We start from the raw sequence: 12,374 nt of genomic DNA on the forward strand, positions 1-12,374 counted from the left end.
ATGCTTTTATATCAATATTCCCATAAGGCTCTGAATATGTGAGTTGCTTGAAATATAGACAGACAAGTCTTTTGGAAAATAATACAAATGTGAATTTCCATTTCTTTATTACTGTGTAACTTTGGAAAGTTTTTATTGCAAGATTTAAGCTTTGAAAGTTTTCTTCTAGGGAAGAACTATAAATGCATTGTAATGAGGACAAAAGATAAGAAAATGTAATTTTAAATTCACGTTTGGATTTCTTCAGTGATTATTGGACGAGTCAGCATTCATCAGGTTGTGAAATGCTATGTGCCACTGGTGTTCCAATATGTTCCTAGAGTAGTTTGTATAGATGAGAAGACCGCTCATTTGTTTGCCTTGCCAAAAATATTATGAATTTGCAATGAAACACTTAAGCTTTTTCCTGTTAATTTCCTTGTTTGATTTCTTGTAAGCAAGAAATTTAATATGAAAACTAAAATTGTCTTGTAAAATAGGAGCTTGTTATATACCTGTGACCAAGTCCATATTAATGTTATGTTTACAACCACTTTGTTTACTCAAAAATTGAGTGTATCACTCAAAAATATTGTTCATCAAAGGTATTTTCAGCTACATTAATTTAAAATGCACTACTGTTCATTGGATCAGTAACATGAATCTTGTGCTGTTCTCTACATAGAGACATTTTTAAAAGCGTATTTTATAGAATAAACCGAATAACTTTCTTCTCATACGATATATTCTTCTTTAATTTTCAGATCAATTACCCAATCATCTACTCTGTGTCTTAAATCAACCTTACTACAGTACACAAAATCAAATTACTTGCCAATTTTGAAAAAAAACCCCAGGTATTGTTGAATTTTTCATAATTTTTGGAAAATATACCTACATACTCGTACTTTTTCCTCCACTTACCACCACCAATAGATTGTCTCCCAATATGATTTAACTCTTCATGCTGTCAATTTTAGATTTTAAAAGCAACCACCTAATTCTTGATGCTTATAACAACATAGTAACTGAATGATAACCCTTCGTATTTATTGGTCCCCTCTCTGCTTCCTCCTTCGAAAATCTAGAATGAAAATTCACTATTACTAATAAAACAGGACACCTCTGACAAAGTACCTTAATTATAGTTCCTTCTTCCACTGTTATAAATTTTCAATCCTTGAAAACTGTGAGAGACTAATATTTAGAAAATTCTTGTAATACTGGTTTTTGGGAAAAGGCTGCCTTACTTTACAAATACACAAAGAAAGGAGAGAAATATTTTAAGATGGCAACCTTTGAGACTGAAAGAAGAACAGAAGAAAAACAGAGTCATCCTCCAGATTCTATACTTCTTTAAACCCACAGCTTCTCTTCTAAAAAAATTAGTAACCATGACAGTTATTTTTATTTTAGAAGTTACACCAGGACTACGCTTTTTAATGTAAACTAACTTCACAATTTCATATTTTCATTAGATTATTTTCCTAAAAATCAGATAAGGTTTAGAGCATTAAACACACTCTACGTATGTGAAAAACTTCTTCTGTTCCTGTAAGACATGATTTTGAACAAGACACTCATGTTTGTTAACTGGCTTATTGACATAACTAGGCCACGAGAAGGATTTTTTTATTATTTATTCCAGAAAAATATTTCCTAATAATGAGATTTTATTGATAATACTAGTAATAGGAATACACAGGAAATCATTATCCTGTATTTTATTAGACAGTATGTCCATTAGAAATTTCAGCAAATAAGATATAATTGAAAAGTGAATGGACATTGCAGTTAAAAGAAGCTTTTATTAATTCTTATCGCGTGTATCATTTAGCAGAGTACTGAGATTACAAAACACTTCTTACGTTGGATAAAAATTCTGAACCTAGAAAAATATTTTGAAAATTTTATCTAATGACTGTACAATTTTTCAAATTATTTTTGATCACTTTTACTTACTGAGAGACAATTAATTGATGAAAATGCAGTACAACAATCAGTATCTAATATACTGTCACAAGACAGTCATGATGACATAAAGGACTACCTGATTTTCCCTACAACTTCAGTTACACAAGTTTTCAATCAATCAGGGTCAAATTTGTACTATGTGCACACAGACATATCTGCATGTGCATCACTCAGCTTCCTTGTGTACTTAAATCTCAGGATGCAGGATGTTGGCCATTCTCTGTCTTCAAACAAAATTGGTGCAGCTGTGAAGAAAGCAAATTGTAGTTTCTGCCCCAGCTCCAGTACGGGTGCCAGTATATACTTACAAGCTTATCTTAACAAATAAAAAGTGCTAGAAATGCAGTGTTTGAGAAGAAATTTTTGATGCAGTCAGTCACTCGATGCCAGGAGCAAAGGACAAAAGTATTTGCCTGTGTGGCCTTTATAACTATATCCTTTAATCCTTCCACATAGTGCCAGCTCTAAGGGTTAAAGTTTCTTCAAGTGGCTTGAGTGACTCCAGTCTTGTTCTTAGTGACATCTTGGGAGTCTAAATGAAACACTGTTCACTTTCTCCTAAAGTGAAAAGAAAACCTGCACAGTCTTTAGCTATTTCCATTAAACAGAAAAAAAAAAAAGGCAAACCATGTAGCTTTGATTGCCTCATTTCTTTTTGTTTGGTTTTTTTTTAAATATTAAAATCATCTAACATCTAAAAGAATGAGGTAATGACACATCCAGTTTGGAGAAGAAAAAATTTAAATATAGCTAAAACATTGAATTTAAATTTTTTTTTGTCTGCCTTCTATAACTTGCGTAAGTCAATCTAATTTCAGTTTAATTTCTCTTACCGTTTCTATATATCAACCCCATTTAAATCAACTTGTAGAGACAGAAGACTCACTTTATACGGCCTCATTAGCCTCTGCTCTATAGAGGGTCACAGAATACATAATTGTTAGTAACAATTGATTTCTTTACAACATAAGGAAAAATAAGAGTAGTTGTGTATTTATTACTTTTACCTTTTAATCTTTGTTAAACGTGACAGCAAAGAAAAAGGTTAAAAGAATAAAATGAAATTAACCTTTTCTAGAAAGCAAGGATCAAGTCATGTTAATTCTGTCGCAATAATCCATCAAAATTATATCAGACCATTGCCATATCTATCTTTGTAAGTCTTCATAATGTCGCTGAAATAGACAACAAAGAAGCCTAACCTTAAAAACATCAGCATAATACTGGCGAATAAGAGATGCAAAGTTATTGTTTAAAGCAGTAGCAAATGACAGAAGTGAGCAAAACAGGTAACCGAGCCCTGAAAAGCTTGGGGACTAATCCCTATCTGTCAGGGAGCTAACATGAAGCCTATTGGACAAGGTAATAACAGCTCTGTGCCAAGGTAGAGACAAGATATTTTTATATCTCTTAACCCAAGGTTACTGAACAGGCTGTTATCAGCTGATCCTACTAATTTTAATAACAAAAAGACATGCAACATCTAGATGAAGTAGTGAAAGTAACAGGGACGCAGCTATTTCTTTTACTTTTTTCCTCCAAATGTATTAAAACACAAACATTCTCCCAGGAAGAAAAGTAATTTTCACAGTCAAAGTAACCCATTACCAAAAATGAGACATGGGTTCATTAGCCAAAGAATAAAGAAATAAGACTGTAATTAGAGCTTCGATAATACATAAGTCTGGGTCAGAGCTGGCCAAAGCTAAAATGTCTTCACTTCTTACTTTGTAAATGAGTATTATTTAGAACCACGTAAGACATGAAAATATCACAAAAGAGACCATGAAATACTTCTTTTAGGCAGAAAATGCTTACCCATTAAACCTGAAAACATAATCTAATAAATTCTTATGCCAAGATTTCCCTAGATCTACTCAATATTTTATGAATGCTGTTCTCTGATAGACTGATATGCAATTTAGTTTTATTGTATTAGATTCTAGAAGTATGAAATTAGTATCACATACTATGAAATTTACAGTGCAATCAGGAGCAAGAAAAAGGCAGAGCAGAAATTGATTTCACATAAACAAGCCAATCAAACAGTATTTCAGAAACCAAGAATATAACTAGAAACATACCTATGTACTGTAATACACAATAGAATTACAGGCCACAGAAGTTTGTAAGACAACTGGAGCTTGCTCACCACTGTGATGCTGAACGTATCAATGTTCCAACATCCCAAAGTTCTTTCTATTCAGAGACTAATAAGATTGCCTCTTAGTGTTATAATGTCCAAAAATGTCTTCCTGCTTGGAAAGCTAAACAGATCTCAAGAAGAAAAGGATATAACCATAATGTTGCTAAAATTCCAGCTATTAATATCAGGAACATGCTCTCGATCTGGGTTCCAGAAACTATGGAAATTTGCCTACTAACATGTACTTGCATATACTGTTCTTCCTACCTGGTCTGTATGCACAGCCAGAAAAATTACTTATGTGTACAAATATTTACTGGTATAAAGCTTCTCTGCAAGTAAGCCTTTTCTTCAAAAATAACAAAACTGCATGACTGATATGTCTATACGTCTACTGACAACTTCAAATTCAGAAATTCAAGGTTTCTGACTTTCTATGATGTAATTAAAAATGTAAGAGCTTAAAAATAATTTTTAAAAATTGACAAATTAGAAAATAAGTCATTCAAAACCCTGTAATTTTCTTCTCTTAGCCAACTGATCCCTATATTCTTTGATTTAAATGAAAGCTTAAGGTTAATGAATTAAACTGTGCAAGCTTCTACCTGTATGAAAAGATATAAAAGATCCTTGAGTTATTGAAAATAATTGTCTCTTCTATATACATACACAGCTTTTATGGTTTTGGTCTAATTCTAAAAACATTGGAAAATCATATTTGTGACAACCAAAAGGAACTAATGAGAAAATATGACTACAGTATTTGTGGTATAAGTGGTCCTGGGAGACCTTGTTACAGTCTGAGATGTTATTCAGCCCCGAGTGAAGCTAATTGGAGTTGCCATATGCTGGTTAAGAGATCACAATTTGAGGGAGTGAGTTTCACTCACCGTAGAGGTGTAAAAATCTGAAAACATTCACACACTTACTAAGATTCAAAACGAACATCAGACTGTTTACATGGCTTCTTTGTGTTTGACTGGCATAGATTTGTCTCTAAGCAGTAAAGCGAACATCTTACTATCCTTCAAAACATAATCGACACCACTACTGGGAACCAAAAGAGAGCCTGGAAAGACCAAGAACACTAAAATATACAATGGAGAAAGAGAAACCTTACACAAAGAAATCTATGGAGCTCCTCAAAAAATAGTGTTTCAAAGGTTAAATTCAGGCAGAAAATAGTAGCTGCATATAAAATCACACTCACAGTCATTGGTTTTGATGACTTAAACATTCCTATGGAAGGCAATAATGCAATATAATAACCAAGTCTCTCCCATAACAAAACAAAACCTCTTACCACAGAAGCACACACAGTCTTAAGAAATTGATGTAATCTGAGGTCTTCTGCATTCAGAAGGAATAATTTGTAGGCTAAAAGAGTCAAAGGACTAACATTTTACTGAGAGATTTACAAATCCTTTTAAAATCCCATAAGAATAAATTATGAACTTCACACACTGATGGACACAGATTCCTGGTTTAGGATTCTTTTTTATTGATCATTTTATTTACATTATGAACAAATATATTGAAAGAGAGATGTTGTTCATAATGTAAATTATACTAATAAGAGATATGATTTTTACTTGGCTTTTGTTATCCTGGTACTCAGTTTTCACTGCCATTTTAACATTCCAATCACATTCAAAATATGTATTTTAAAATTGTTTGTAATTTGAACACCAAGAACTGCATCTATAAGAAACAGTATTAATCACAGAGCCAGCAAAACAGGTTAAGATTTTCCATCAAAAACACAAACTGAACTTGAAAAGCACTTTTTGTCTGGAGCCAATACACAAAGTGTCACTAGTTATACAAGTTAGCAGCAGTTATCTTAGGGCAGTCATTAAATTCTGATTAGCAGGGAGGTATTCTTTAGAAAATCAATGTAATTTAAAATTAGGTTTACCAAACAGTTTTGCCACCTACAGCACAGGGAAATAGATAAGCTTTTTTTCACACTGGAGCTCACAAACTACAGAGGTAAGGGCAGACAAGTCCCACAGTGTCTGACTGTGCTCTGAGCTAGTCAGATGCAAGCAACCTCCAATCAGAGAGCTACACAGATAAATTAATCAGCACTGTACTTAAGCTATTATGCCCTGTCTTTCAGCAATAAATATCTATTTTCAAATATTTATTAGTAGTCTTATCTAAAATGAAATGCCTTTATAATTCCTGTTACCCTGACTGCATGTAAATCCAGCAAGCAATTAAGCCAATAAAGGAGAGATTTAGAAAATTGTTTAATTCCACTATCTGACATTTACATATAGTAGTATTCCAGGTGGCCTTCGGTTCCTTTCTGACTTGAAGGAACTAGATACCATAGTAGATTTAACATGAATAAACAATTATGAAAAATAATTTTATTCTAAAACCCTCATGGATCTGATTTTCCACAGCTAATCACACTAAAGTCCAGAAGACAATTAAATGGTATCTCTTATTTTTTAAGAGCTTTAAAGTATTTTGGAATTCAGATTAGAGATGAAAACACTCATTTGTACAGCACTTCAAATACAGTTTCTTAAATCCATTGTGGCAACATGTCTACTGTCCTAAGCAAAAACAAGGAACTGTTAACTACCAGCAAGCCAATGCACATTTCTCAGCAAGCATTATGCTTTGTATTCTACAGACAAATAATGGCTTCCTTCCTGAACTGTTTCAGCTGCATCTTTCCACTGGAAAAATGGTAAAGTACTTGCTTTACATGTATGATCCAGCTGGATTACTCTGCTTTATTAGGGTGCTGGTGTAGAAAAGGAATTGCTGACATACATGTTGCTTTTGCACACAGGTAATGCCATGATGGCTTTTCCTAAGACAAGCGCAAAGGCAACGATCATAACATTACCGATTTGCAAATGCAAGAATGTACAGATTTAGAAAATAATGACTACATAGTAGCTACAGGCAGGACTGGGAGCTGGCAAATTGTAGATCCTATTTCTATGCACATACGAAAATCCTTGTGAATTCAAACAAGATATGTGATGTCCCACTGCCTCATTTTAATTTACAGAAAGTCTACTGCAGTGTACAGAGAGGGTGTGGTGACATTCAGATGCTGAATGTGTGTTCTGGCCAAACCTTTAGTTGAAATTGTTAGTAACTGATGCTGCACACAGAAAAGAAGTTTGGAGACAGACCACCACACATGCTGCAATTTCAGAGAAGCGCAAAGGAGAAGAGATATTCAGGAGAAAGAAAGCCTGAAATACTGCTATAACTCTCTCTCCCAGTACAAGCCACACTAGGGCATACAATGGCATAGTCGCACCATTTCTTGTGTGGAAAGACTGGGCTTTGAGCAGGGGTAGGTTTACTCCTTCCTAGCCTTTCAGAGATTATATTTACATGCTTTAGGCCTCAGGATTTTTCCTGAAGTTACAGTGGCCTCAGTTTTGATAGACTTCTTTTTTTTTTTAAAGCAGTCCTGTGCCATCCCATTATAGTATAGTATATAGAGTAAGAATATGCATAATCCATTTATTTTTATTATATGCAAAGTAGTCTTCTTTCCTCAAAAAAAGCTCTCCAGTTTAATAGTAAAAATATGAAACAGAAACTGTACTGCTGTGCTCTAACTTCCTGAAAATGTTCTCTAAACTGTCCTTTAAGAATGCTTAGATAAACTTTAAAATACCTCTATAACAATGAAAAAACTTCACCCTATATTTGAAAATAAAATATTCAGTATTTATACAGCCCTGTACTTGATCTCAACAAGGACTGCACACATATGAAAGAAAACTTCACCACATTCACCGCTTGATTTTTGTCGTACAGAGGTTGACATACACTTCACTGAGCTTTCCAGAGAGGCAGCTAAACTAATCTATTGAGGTTTATGCTTTCAATCCCCTTTGCATCACTTTTTTCTAATCCAGATAAAACCCTAACCTCTACCAGCTATTCTTCCATGGATACCTTCAAAGACCTTTCTTGAAATGACAGTGCAGATCACAGTCAATGAGTGATGTGGACTGAGAATGGACTTCATCAGAGGTCTCCCTGTTAACTTTAAGAAAAGAGCAAAACCTCTGCTTCAGTTTCTCCTTTCCAAAATGGAAACACAGTTTACAAATCTATTTTTTTGTAGTGTTGTAAACAGAGGTGATTAAATATTGGTAAAGGTTCAGCTCTGTGAAAACATAAAATCCCTATAAAAGTTTGATAAATATTCTCATTTCTTTTCTCGGGAGCAGTAGCAGTGCTAAGATTTACCATGATCTAAATTTATACGAGATGAACGAGGTTTATAGGGAGAGGTAATCTCTTTCATTAGACACTAAAAAAGTAGTCTTTTACAGGACATAAGGAAGCTTTCTGCAAAATAGTCCTATCATCAGATCTGATCTTTCTCCTCTACTGCTGAAAGACATTCAGGTTTGTCAAGAATTTCTGCTTATTCAAAATGATGCTAGAGCAGAACAGGAGCCAAGATAATCAAAGATTAAAAAAAAAACCCAACAGTACTGATCATAATTCACACATCTTTGGAATTGATTTGGGGTCCAATTCTCTTTATGCCTTAAGAATTTGAGCAAGTTGGTAGATCTGTACATTAATTTAATGCTGCTGATAATAAAACTGATGAAGGAAAAAATAAAGCTCAATGCATTTTTGGACAAATGCTATAAAGAAGAGAGATTAAAGAATGTGAGCAATAACCTAATTCTACAGTTCTCAGGCAAGGCCAGTATGCTAAGGTCTCACTGAAAGGGTACTATCACAGCAAAGCTTGCATGTGAATTTTGGTATATTTCAAACATCACACGCTATCAGAAATTTTTTAGTATACAAATTTTAGCTGAGGAAAAAAACTCCATGCCTACTAAAATCCTAAAAGTCTTGATCTGCCACGAAGTACTACATAAATCTTGATAAGAATGTCAAGGTTCGTAGAAATGTCACTTTAACCTAGAGAGAATGCACTGAAATAGCTATGACTTTAAAAAAAAATGCTTAAAGGCAAATTTCAGAATCTCTTTATGAAATGATTATTAATTCCCTTCCATAAGGCTGTCTTGCTAGCATTTCTATTAGTGGTACACTCCTTGGAGAAAGCAACAAACAAAAGCTTGATGGTACTGTCTGTGCTTTGTCTGAAGCAAAACTGCCTTCTTTTAACTCAGACAAGATAATAGCAAAAATATTTATTAGAAACTGAAAGAGCAGTATTTCTTACCACATCATAATCTTAGTAGATTGCCAATTCTAGTCTGTAAATACAAATTTTAATACCACCTAATAATGTATGAACTTCACCTAATATTATTCAATTCTTGAAAGTACTTAGCAGAATAACATTTCATGTAATCTTGCTGGAAAATAATCTGGCTAAACAGAATACTAGGATACACTGTGCCCTTTTAAATTGTAGTGAGAAAACATGTCAGTTTCCAGTAGCTGGAAAATTCATAATTGAGCAATTACATACACAATACAATGAAGGAGATATTTGTTTGTGTTCTTGATTTGAAGTATCACCAAAACGTCAATCAGAAAATTAGTTTAAATTGCTGTTACAGGTAAAAGTAGAAAAATTTCAATGAGTAGCTTAATTTATAGTTAAAACCTGTAAAGTAAAACTCAGTCTTAAGAGATATTACACCTAAATCAAGGACTTGCATTTTTACATGACATGTATGTCATTTGTAAAAATTAGCCTTACTGAGCGAGCCTGAAGGCTGATCCCTGTGACTGCTTTGAATCTCACAGAAAATGCACTTTCCCAGACACTTATGCAGCAACAGAAACAGTTTTTGGCATCTTGAACATCTTTACAGAATTCGGAATTCCAAAAGGACAAAAAGATTATAAATTAGCTTTATATGATGTGATGACAGATGATTTAAACTGCAAGACGTAAGTGAATAAACTTTTCTCTCTCTCCTGTCTTAGGGTCCCCTGAGTCTTGTTGCGATGGTACCAATTTTGTCAGGTCATTGAGCATGCTAGTAATTATTTACATTTGGTGTATCATAGCACTGTTAATATTTTTGTAAAATAAACATCATTTAGCGTTACCTGCCTGCACTTGCATCTGCAGACAATATGTTGGCTCATTGGCTGCCCCACAAGCTATCTAATGGCTAAGATGTAATAAACTGCCACCCAAAACAAAAGAAAAAACATTAAGAATGAGTAGCAGGATTTTGACTGAAATTCTACGAGTTTGATAATTTTTCCTTCCTAATCTATCAGCAGCATTTAACAAACTATCACACCCAACAGTTCATATAATCTAGCTGAGTTTCTCTGTTCATTGATGTAAATATCCTAAACCTTCACAGTCTAAGTTTAGATGTCTTTCCGGCAAGCCTCAGCTAACTTTGTACTGAAACAGAACAGAAATAGTCATCTAATTCCTTAATGATATCTCAGCATCATTACTATGTTCTGCTGCAAGACAATCAGAAAAAACTTCAAATGAATTCTTAAATTGATCCAACTGCACCCACAAGGTGCAACTGTCTAAACCATTAGAAATTATGTAGTCAGTTAAAATCTACATATTCAAAAAGCCAAGGAAATTTCCATGGGTTGTATTTTTGCCTCTCTGGAGAACTTCGACAAGAATTCTGTACTGTATTCATAAATCATTACACTTAACTATCATTCCACAGAATTTTAAACAAACCATTATTAATAAAATATAAAAAAAATCTATGAAATCACTTAACTGAACATCAGTCTTTCCCTACTTTCCTGTAGTAATATACTTAAATTAGGGTTAGAGCAAGCCACATATATTTCATTCACTACTTAAAGATATACCTTCTCATTCTAAATATACTGCATTAATGTAATAAATGGTGCTGATGGTTGAAGCTTTCCAAGGAAAAGACAGTGTTACCACATTAGTCTTAGCTCTAAAACTTGGCAGTCACTTAAACCAGGTCAAACAGAGTTGGAATTGCCAGTCTCTCTGTGTAAGAAGTAATTTCTGTGTAGAAGTAACACAGGCACATTTCTTCACTCCCCAGGGAAGACGAGGGAAACGCAAAGTAACTAGTGTGCGCGCTTGATAGAAGCAGTGGGGGGCAGGAAAATATTACTTATTTTCCATATGTGCAACTTTGAGAAATCACAGACAGAACAGTACTAGAAGACACAGGCTCACTTTGCACTATTTCCAGACAGCTAAGCAACCCACCCAGACAGCAAACGCATGCTGATGGTCAACTGGAGCAAACATGTCCACCAATGTTTCAGGTTATTAAGACACTAATTCAAAGCAGATACTGTTTGCCAAAGTTGTTCTGACACCTATTGTATTCAGAATTTCCGTGGCTGCTACCGCATTTGCTGTGCCTCATTAGAAAAGCTGCAAGAAGAAATCTCTAAAATAACATAAGCACATTCTGTACTTTAAGAATAAACACTGTGTCAGAGGACACCTTGTTTCCCGTAGCATCCACTGTGTACCAAGATATTCACAGGTTACACTGACAGAGATAATTGGAAAAGATTATGCTCTCACTCTCTTAGTTATGATTAAATTGCTAGTTTTCAAGATTCACATGGAAGCCTCAAGTAATTCCTGGATTATTGGCAGAACACATAAAGGAGTTTGTTACTCATTGCCAGACATAGTCTAGTAACATATTATGAATTCAAATTGTCATCTGGACAAACGCGTTCTTTATATTCTTACTAACCTGCATGTACCTAAGACAGACACAGGTAATTTTGAGTTTCTACTTGTCTTTAGATCCCAAAATTTACAGGAGGCCTGAAAACTTGTTTTCAAAGTGCAGGATTGGAATTCCATTAGAAGGTGAATGGGCAGCCAAGACAATTAACAAAGCACAGGCAACATGTTTACATTGGATTGAAAGATGAGTCTCTACCTCTTGCTCCAATTTAATTTTCTGTCCGATACTTGTTACTTTCAGCATCAAATGTACAGGATGAGCCTGGTTTAAAGCAAATGATGCTCCCCATGGAAGAAGAATCATATTTTTCCATATATGATAAGTGCACAATTCTTTGCCATGGCAAGTAGTTTTGAATCTATAACTCCAGGTACAGGTTCTCTGTGACGTGGCCAGAAAGAGTAGTAAGCCTTCAAACTGGCTTGATGACAGGATTAATTACCTCCACTATTGGTTACTTCAAAGTGTTGAAAAGATATTAAATTATTTCCTTTACTAATTAGCATCATATGTGCTTATGCAGATGTGTTTTAGTTAATGTTGGCCTTGGACACATCAGGAAACATACAGGTAGTGGTACGGCAGGCTAAATCTGT

The 12,374-nt window shown here is 34.2% G+C and overlaps 1 protein-coding gene across 1 annotated transcript in view; it reads right to left on the bottom strand.

The window, feature by feature from the left end:
• FBXL17 (F-box and leucine rich repeat protein 17) overlaps positions 1-12,374 on the bottom strand; it is a 306,625-nt gene that overhangs the window by 107,214 nt on the left and 187,037 nt on the right. The window lies entirely within an intron of this gene.

This window comes from Opisthocomus hoazin, chromosome Z, assembly GCF_030867145.1.
Source record: "Opisthocomus hoazin isolate bOpiHoa1 chromosome Z, bOpiHoa1.hap1, whole genome shotgun sequence".
Classification (NCBI taxonomy): Eukaryota; Metazoa; Chordata; class Aves; order Opisthocomiformes; family Opisthocomidae; genus Opisthocomus; species Opisthocomus hoazin.